This window comes from Chrysochloris asiatica, unplaced genomic scaffold (genome assembly GCF_000296735.1).
Source record: "Chrysochloris asiatica unplaced genomic scaffold, ChrAsi1.0 scaffold00205, whole genome shotgun sequence".
Taxonomy (NCBI): Eukaryota; Metazoa; Chordata; class Mammalia; order Afrosoricida; family Chrysochloridae; genus Chrysochloris; species Chrysochloris asiatica.
The window spans coordinates 855,429-865,968 of record NW_006408723.1 but is presented as its reverse complement, the minus strand read 5'-3'; positions in this window follow the sequence as shown (position 1 = coordinate 865,968).

Sequence of the window (10,540 nt, the reverse complement as noted above, 5' to 3'; positions counted from 1 at the left end):
AGGGTCGCTATGAGTCAGTACCAACTCAATGGCACCTAACAACAACAAATGGGCAAAATGTCTAAGGCCATATAACCCTGAATGCCCCCATCTCATGTGATCTTGGAAGCTAAGCAAGATCAGGCCTGGTTAGTACTTGAATGGGAGACTACCTGGGAATACCTGGTTCTTTAGGTATTTTAGGAGTCCCAGTGTGACACTGAAGGCTATTGTTCTGGAGTGCAAGGTCAGTTTGAACCACACTATCAGCAGTTCAAGCTCACCAGCTGCTCATTGGAAACCATATACAGGTTCACTATGAGTCACTGACATGATGACACTTAATAACAACAGGCCAAATATTGAATGATGCAGAAAGCATTAAATGGAGATGGAAAGAATATACCAAACATGATGTCCTTTTATGGATTTGTTGTTCCAAGCTGTTGAGTTGGTTCCTACTCATAGAGATCCTGTATAGGACTTCTGAGAAGTGGTTGGAGAGTTGAACCGATTGGTTCAAGCCAAACTTGAGGTTCAAACCAAACTTGAGGTCAAGTACTTATTCTATGGTGTCACACCAGGAAAGGCAAAATCAGAAAGTAATCAAGAGTTGGCACGCACCTATCTATTACTTACCCACTTTATTTCCTAAAAACCCTATTACTAATGGAAATCTGTTCAATAAAATAATATTTTCATGAATTTTAATGGTAAAAATTATGAGGCATTATCAAGCCAGATGGTCAAACCAATTTTCCAGATATAAAATAAAAGGAATGAAAATAAATATATCTAAGTAATTAACAATCATTCTAAAGCAAGTAAGTAGGAACTGCATAATGTATTTAGTTTGATAAAGCATTGTTATTTTAACTAAGGGGAAAGTAAAGACCTAATGTGGAAGGTAAGTAGTGGATTGAGGAAAATTGGAGAAGGGGTTACTGAGCAAGTGCAATCTAACTTTTCAGTTATTTTCTTCAACAATTTTCCCATAATTTTGGCTTACAGTTAATTTGCTCTCAAACTCACAAGTATAGTGAATCAAAATAAAAGGTAAACACTAAAGCATTTCAAAACAAGTAGAACTAGTACAACGCATTTAACAAATGAGGAGTCATGGTAGATTCTGGTTCTTGGTCCTCCTCACTTAGTGTTCAAACACACAACAAAGAGTTTGGTTTCATTCACACCATCCTCACTTGTCCTACATGATATTCTCTGCCTAGAAACTGGTGTAGACAAAATTGCTTAAAACTGCAAGGTCAAAATATCCCGCTTTGTCATGTATCAATTTAGTGCATTTTGAAGTGGAAAATAAAAAATCATTACACAACAAACAACAAAATGTTATCTGGAATGTGGTCTAACTTTTAGAGCGTCATAACTGAACAGTATGGATGTGGCAAGTCTGTATTTTGAAAAATGCCTCTGGAGGCATCAGAGAAGGGATAAATGTACAAGTTGAATTTGTTGAGCACCCTCAGGGGGTATTGCTGTCATAAGAACCCATGGATTTAGGGTTCTAACTCAAACTGGAGATGACTAGCCCTCATTCTTTGCAAAGCCGTGCTTCTCTTTAGAGATACATAGGTTTCACCTTGAAGACCTTGGGTGGTGCAAATGGTTAATGTGATGACTGCTAACTAAAAGGTTGAAGGTTCGAGTCCACCCAACAGTAGCTCAGAAGGAAGGCCTGGCAATCTACTTCCAAAAAAGCAACCACTGGAAACCCTATGGAGCACAGATCTATGCTGATACACGAGGTCACCAGATTCAGAAGTGATTCCTCAGTAATTGTTAGGTTTTACCTTATGAGTTCTGAAATGCTTGTACTTAAGTGGTTTTCCTTAATCAGCAGCAAGCTCAGGATTCATATGTGCCCAATTTAAGGACTGTGAAAAGTATTTTTTTTTTCAAATAAGTTTTTATTGTGAATTGAGTTTACATGGGAGAGCATCAGCTTTACATTCATCCTGTCGTATTTCATTTCATTGCAATGATTTCAATCCCCTCCATGTGTCATCATTCAACAGGATTTGCTTCCAATCCCTTGGTTTTTTGGGTGTTGTGTGGTTTTTGGGTTTTTTTTTGGATGTACACCAAAGCACTCAGTAATATATAACCATTCAAACAACCAAAGGGTATACCCTACATACACACCAGCCTCTCCACCCCCGGCCATCAGCACACAGTCCCTCTCCCCTCTCCCCAGGCACTCCATCTCTCCACATCATTGTCTCTGCCTCTATCTCCGGCATCACTGCTTCTCTGGATAGGGTCCCGCATTCCAGTCTTGTCCCTTGATGGTCCCAGGGTCCTCCACTCCTGGTCCCAGTGTCCTCCACTCCTGGACTGCAAGATCAACCACTCCCTTCCTTTTGTTACAAAATGTCTATCTTTACATTTGCAACATTCACAATCAGTCCTGATAGCAATTATTCACTATTGAACCACCAGAGTCTTATCCCCAATTCCTTTCACCAGTCCCATCTATACAGGTTGGAAACCACTCAGTGGAGATCCTATCTTCCCCTGCACCCTCTGAAACTAAGCTCCCTCTTGAAAACTTGTAAGCCAGTCACCTCATGCCTTTGTAACCCCACTCCACCCCTCCCCCACCCCCCATTTTGGGTAGCCAATGTCTAAGTTGCCCATCCCTTTAAACCCTGTGTACCGAGGGGGTGGTAATGATCCTTGCTGTAAAGATTCGTTCCCTCTTTTAAGCTACTACATCCTGAAGTATAGGTCAAGTTCATCAAATTGTAATGGATTACACTCTTTTTCCTCTTCTTTCTCCCTCTAGTCAAGTTCTGATCATCCAGCCATTGAAGCTAGGTCAAATGGGTACTGTTTGCAAGTATAAGCATTCTTGTGCATCTTCCCTCACTTCACATCAGCTGGATGCTTCACTCTCCACTCTAGTCCTCTATAACTATATCCCTGTCCATGGGCTCAGGAGTTTCCAGGTCTCACTTTATTGCTGACCACTCAGGTTGCGATCCAGGTTGACAGGAGTCTACTGAATGTGGATGGACTTAGCTTACAGCTTCCTTGCTGTTTTTTCCCCCACTTCTCCTTATCAGTAGACCAATGTGGTCACCAGCAAGATTACATGCCTACTCATGTATTCCCTTTGAATTTCAGTCTTGGAAGAGGGTTTACCCTGAAGGGCTTGATTGCTTGCCTTGATGGCTCCCTGGTGAACAACTTGCTTGTTTTTGTGGTAGTCAATCAGACTGCCATTATTATTAATTTTTTTTTTTCCTGTTGGTCTTTCTTTCAAGAAGTATATTCTGTTCCTCTAGCTGCTCCAGGCTGGTCTGCTTGTCTTTTCAATTAGAAATTACCCACCTCAGAAGATTCTGGATGGGGGTCAGGATTCCACCTAAGGTCTTATGCACTGCAAAGGCTCTGCAGGAAGCCTTTTTCACTGGGCAAGTTCTAGCCCCATTTTAGGTATTCCAATCAGTTATAGACTAAAGATGGACTTACAAGCTTTCTATAGTGATGTTTCTGGCTATTCCTTTCTCTCCCCCTCAAGTGTCTATTTTACAGTAGTAGGCAAGGGAAACCAAGATTCATAAGACAGTCAAGCATCGTAACCTTATTTCCCTTCTGTCACCCATTCAAATTATGCCTCAATCCCTGTATCACAGAGCCCTATTGTTCCAAGGTTGTTTATACATCACTAATTACCTCTGTCCTACTTGGCCCATGCAAACCTGCCTAAATGTTCTGCCATCTACCTTGTTCTTCCAGTCCCCTCCCTCTTCTTGTATATTGTCCCCACAACACCCAAACTATCGTGTGTCTATTCTCTACCCTGAGCTCCACCTTCCCTTCTCTCCCCTCACCCACCCCTTATGCCCCAGTAACCAACAAAGAATTGTTTTTTCCCTTTTAGTGTGGGTATGTTTTCTTAAGCTTTTACAATAATGGTCCTATGTAGTATTTCTCCTTTTGTGACTAATTTCACTCAGCATAATGCCCTCAAGTTTAATCCGTGTTATGCGGTGACTTGCAGCTTCCTTGTTATTCTTCAAGGTAGCATAATATTCCATTGTGTGTATATAACAAAGTTTGTTTATCCATTCTTCCATTGATGGGCACTTAGGCTGTCTCCATCTTTTTGCTATTGTAAATAGTGCTGCTATGAACATTGGTATGCATATATCTACTTTTGATATGGCTAGTATTTCTTGTGAATAAATATCAAGTAGAGGGATTGCTGGATCATAAGGTATTTCTATTTCCAACTTTCTGAAAAGCACCATGCTTACTGTTTTCCAGAATGGTTGGACCATTTTGCAATCCCACCAGCAATGTAGGATGGTCCCAGTCTCTCCACATCCTCACCAGCATTTATTGTCCTCTTCTTTTTTGAACTTCTCTGTTACTGCTGGTGTGAGATGATATCTTGTTGTTTTGATTTGCATCTCTCTAATGGCTAGTGATCATGAACAAGGACTGTGAAGAGTCTTATAACAGGACAATCAACATTTCAATTTCCTGTTTACTCTTCAAATTAGTGATTCATTTTTCATCTTTCTGATTTCCTTGTCATTGTGTTTATCCCATTATGCTGAATATATTTCTCTAAGCCTTTTAAATTCTTTTGGAAATAAAGTTAAAAATATGAGTGGTAGAAGCATTTTGTTACTTGTTTGCATTTATAAAAATGTAAAAAGAAAATGAAATGTTTTATTCACTTTTTGTTTAGATATTTCCATTTGATTTATTTTATTTATTTTTCTAAAACTTTCTATTATGAATTTGGTGAAGGTTTACAGAGCAGGTTAGTTTTCCATTCAACAATTCATATACATCTTATTATTTCATCTTATTGACTGCAGTCCCCACAATGTAACATCACTTATCCCACATTTGATTTCTTTTAAAGACAAAAAAAATCCTCTTTGTTTTCTTAATCACTGCATGTGTATTTTTACCCAATGTTTTGCCACCTATTCAGTGATAACATAGGTAAAGAATTAGAAACAAGATTTCTTAATATCCAGAAACTGGAATTATATAAGAAAATGTATGGGGAGCTGGGTATACAGGCCAAAGAGGAAAAGCTCTGCTCATCAAAACTCACTATCTTTGGCTAATATGTTCTATGAGAACTGCGGGTGGGGAGAGGTTGGTGGTATCCCTGGGAATAAGGGGAGATTCTAGACTGCCTATATGAGAGACTTGTCAGGACCTGGGATTATCTGACAGTAAAAATTTGATGGTCATCTTGAATTTCATTCAAGTGGATTTGCCAGGAAAAACAATGCAATGAGAAAACAACTGTCTGGGGCTGTGGTTCTCAAACTCAGGATGCATGAGAACAGACCACTGAAGGCCCTCCAGAGATTCTGATTGCAGGGATTGGCAGGGCTGGAGTATTTGCATTTATAACAAGCTTTCTCATATTACTGCTGCTGCTGGTCTGGGGACACAACTTTGAGAACTGACAGTCTGGTGTGTTACTATGCAGGGTCAGATGACTGTGTATAGAACACACCTCTTCACCCTGAGTGTGCTTTCAGCCTCCCAACACAAGTTGGAGGACTCAGCAGGAATGTTTCCTTTTGCAGTGTTCCCAACAGAATGCCTCTGCACTCAACATAAGGAATACAGAAAAATAATGTTTCAAAAACATGTAAGAAATTTATGCAAAGATGATATATCAACTGTGAAGACTAAACACTGACCCAAATCCTAATTAGAAAATCTGCTTCTAGAGAAAAAAACTTCATCAATTAGCAGAAATTAGTATTGTCTACACATCTGTCAGTTTGTCATACTCTGGTGGTAGTTTGCATTTGTTGTGATGCTAGAGGCTATGCCACAGTTATTTCAAATACTATCTATAGTGGATAGTTTTCAACAGAGTTTCCAGATTAAGATTGACTAGAAAGAAAGGTCTGGTGATCTACTTCTGGAAATTTTGTTGTTGTTAGGTGCCATCGAGTCAGCACTAACTCATAGCAACATTATTCACAGCAGAATGAAACACTGCCTGATCCTGGGCCAAACTCACTACTGCTGCCACGCTTGAGTCCATCGATGCTGCCACTTGGCCAATCCATCTTGTTGGGGGTCTTCCTCTTTTTCTCTGATCCTCCACCTTACCAAACATGATATCCTTCTCCAGCACTGGTCCCTCCTGACAATATATCCAAAGTATGAGAGACATAGTTTGGCCATCTTGGCTTCTGGAAATTAGTCAATAAAAAAAAAAAATCTGTGGATCACAGAATATCATTCGAACCTTTAGCTTACTTACTTTGGATATGTCATCAGAAGGGACCAATCACTTAGGTAGAGAAGAATGTCATGTTTGGTGAAGTAGAGAGGCAGTGGAGACTAGGAAATATATCAATGATCATGAAGATGGCACATGATTGTCAAAATTTTGTTGTTATAGATGGGTTTGGAGTTGACCCAACAGCAACTAGCAACAGTAACTTATTCAACCTGTATGCTGAGCAAAAAATACAAGAAACTGGGTTATATGAATAAAAACGTGGCATCAGGATTGGAGGCTTCGGTATGAATTACATCTCAACATAAAGAAAACAAAAATCCTCGCCACTGGACCAATTAACAATTACCCTCTGTGGAAAGCAGTTGTGATAGAAAGAAACCACCTACATCCCTGGAATTAGTTAAACATGGCATTAAAAGAAGTGAGCAGGAATAACAAAGGGCAGTAACTTCTCGCAGCTGGTTTATGGAAGCAGCGGTCTGTGGAAGGGAGTTTGGAGAGTCAAACCACATCCTGCTGCATACAGCAAACTTATTCTAGTTATGTAGAACTGAAGTCTGGTCAGTATCACCTGTGTTTTCTTGATGACCGTACTCTAAAATTTTCCATTGATTTGACTAACCTGTTGCATTCATTTCCCAACATAGTCATGACATGGTCATGAGAAAACAAATATATTGCATCATTCCTGGAATTGACCCAGAACCTGGGATCACTAATGTTGGTGCATCCTATGGCAGCATCTTTATTTGCTCCAACATCTGCCCTTTCTTTCCCCAGTGGACTATGCAATATTCCCTTGAACTTTGCACTGTTCTGTCCTACTTAGAGAATCCTGGTTCTGTAGATCTTCCTGGGAATGAGTCCCTAGAATTCTGAAGGTGAAGGGTGATTGAAAACCACAAAGGTCAGATCAAGCAACAGAATGTGTTGCATAGAAAGGAGAAATCTCATTTTAAGTTTAACTTCACTCTGACCTCTGACGTATCTGGCATATCAAATATGTTGAGCAAGGGAATAACTGTCTTTCAAACACTTCTGTAGGACAACAGTCATATTATAAGGAGTACTCTTGTTCCATGTCATTAGATAGAGGCCAGAGACAGTGCAGATCAAGTAGACAATTCTAAGAAAGGAAAAGCTTTCTCATGTGATCACTTTCTCATCAACAATGCAGCAGACAATCTTTAACAAGGTGCATTGCTATCATAGAACACACACAGATGGAAGCTGTTCACCAACAACTAGGGGTGTTGCTAAGGGAAATCCTTCTAATGGTGAAAGAGAGAGTTCAATGACCTCAAATTGCTTCTAACTGAATTTCAAACTTGATTTTATACAAATACCTACCTGTACACAAAAAATAAACCACAGAAGCAAGTATTTTAATAAAATATAGAGATCACTAATGTGATAACCTGGATAAGCACTGGGCTGTTAACCACAAGGTCAGTGGTTCAAACCATCCAGCTGCTCCATGGAAACACTGTACAAGGTCATTATGAGTGGAACTGACTGATGACACTTAACATAAAACTTAAATGATAATAAACGCGGGTGCGGGGTCAGGGGTGGGGGTAGGGGGAAGGGCACAAAAACCATTGCCATCAAGTGAATCCTGACTCATAGGGCAGAATAGATCTGCTGCATAGAGGTTTGAAGGCTATAATCTTGGAAACACTATACAGAGTTGTTATGGGTGGGAACAGACTCGACAGCACTTGACAACAACAATCTTTATAGAAGCAGTCTGCCTTATCTTTCTCCTGTCAGCAACTGTTAAGTGCGTTCAATCTTGTACAGAGTTTTCAATGAGCAGATAGTGAGTGCAAACCGACCTTGGGTTCCAGCGCATTATCCCACAATACCACACTAGTACTCTTTTTTTTTTTTTTTAACTTAATAAACAAAAATTTATTCTCTCAAAGTTTGTTGTTGGTGGTGTTATGTGCTATAGAGTCAGTTCTGATTCATAGTCTCCCTGTATGTGTTTCCAAGGAAGGAGCTTCTGGTGGGTTTGAACAGCCAACTTTGTAGTTAGCCGTCCAGACTCAAAGTTTAGGAGGCTGTAAGTGCCACCTCTAGGGGAAAGTTGTTCTCTCTATATTTGCTCTAAAGGAAGGTTCTTGTTTCCTTTCAACATCTGTGGGCCTGGCATTCCTTGGAGATCTACAAGTGTCTTGGTGTCAATCTTCCACTGGGTCTTGGAGGTTCTCAGCGTAGAGACCCTGGGTCTAAAGGATACTCTCTACTCCCACTTCTTTCGTGGTGTAGTCAACCTCCTCCTTCTCTTCTCACTTCTGCCTCCTTTGACCTCTTGTAAGACAAAGAGTGCTGCAGGCCACACCCTAGCTTGTGACCTGAGAAAGGGCAGACTATCTGCCTTCATGCCCTCACAATTGATTGGCTGATCACATCAGACCACATCATTATATAACTCTCAAATAACATCATTGCATAACTACCAAACCACACAGAATGTTGGCTGGCACGTTGACACATATTTTAGGGGGACACAATTAAATCCATAGAACCTATTGAGATTGGTGATTTGGTTCTTAATTTCAGGGCTGACACTCACAGACTCACTTAAGCTTCAGCACTGTGAACTTTTTTTTATTGTGCATTATGTTATAGTTTCCATGTGATTAGCTTTACATTCATCCTATCATATATCGTTTCATTGCCATGGTTACAATCCCCTCCATGCATCATCAACCAACCCTGTAAGCCTGCCCCCCTGGTTGTCAGTACACAGCCCCTCTCCCTCTCTGGGTATAGACTACCCAGCTGCTCCATCTCTCCACATCATCATCTCTGCCTCCATCTCTGGCATCACTGCTTCTCTGGGTAGGGTCTCGTACTCCACTCTTCTTTCTTGATGGTTCCAGGGACCTCCACTCCTAGGCTGCAAAATAAATCACTCCCCTCCTTTTGCTACAAAATGTCCACCTTTACATTTCCAACCCTCACAGTCAGTCCTGATAACAATTATTCACCATTGTACCACAAGGGACATATGCCCATCTTTCATTAGCCCCACCCAGACAGAATCTACCTTCCTCTGTGCCCTCTGGATCTAGGCTCCCTCTTGAAAGCTTGTAAACCAGTCATTTCTTGTCTTTGTAGCCCCCCATTTTGGGTAGCCAATGTCCAAGTTGCCCATCTGTCTACTCTGTGTATGGAGGGGATGGGAATGGTCCTCACTGTAAAGATTTGTTCCCTCTTTTGATCTACTGCATCCATAGGTGTAGGTGAAATTCATCAAATTGTATCAGATTACTTTTCTTGCCTCATCTTTCTTCTTCTAGTTGAGCTCTGATCATACAGTCATTGAAGCTGTGTCAAATGGGTATTATCTACAAGTGTGGGTGTTCTTATGCATATGTCCTCTCTTCTAATCAGCTGGATGCTTCATTCTCCACTCTAGTCCTCTGTGGCTTTGTCACTGAATCTGGGTCCAAGAGTCCCCAGGTCTTCCACACTGCTGGCCAACCAGGGCTCCACCTGGATTCACAGGAGTCTATTGACAGTTGTACGGCTTAGCTTGCAGCTTCATTGCTGATTTTCCCTCACTTCCCCTTATTAGTGATGAGCGTGGTCTCCAATCAGAGCATATGTCTGCTCGTGTATTTCCATTGAGTCTTAGTCTTGGAAGGGGCTTTGCCCTCAGGGAACCTGACCACTTGCCTTGATGTCTCCTGGGAGAGCAACTTGTTTGTTCTTGTAGTAAGCAGTCTGACTACCTATATTGTTTTGTATTTTTCCTGTCGATCTTTCTTTCAAGAAGTATTTTCTGTTCTTCTAGTCGCTCCAGGCTGGTCTGTTTGTCCTTTCAAGTGGAGATTTCCCACCTCAGAAGATTCTGGGTGAGGTTCAAGATTCCACCTTGGTCTTATGTAATGCAGAGACTCCACAGGAAGCCTCCTTCACTGGGCACGTTGTGTATGCCAGTCAGTTATAGGCAGAAGACAACTTGCAAGCTTTCTATGCTGGTATTTCTGGCTATTCCATTCTCCCCCTCAAGTGTCTATTTTATAGACCGTGAAGCCATCTGGGCCTGGACTTCTTCTGGTTGGGAGTTTTTTGATGACCTGATCAATTTCTTCTTTTGTTATGGGTCTGTTCAAGTTTTCTACTTTACTCTTTGTAAGTTTAGGTAGGTCATGTTTTTCTAAAAATGTATCCATCTCTCCTAAGTTTTCAAATTTGTTGGAGTACAACTTTTCATAGTATTCTGTTGTTATCCTTTTGATTTCCTTTGGTGCCATTGTGACATCACCCATGTGGTTTCTAATG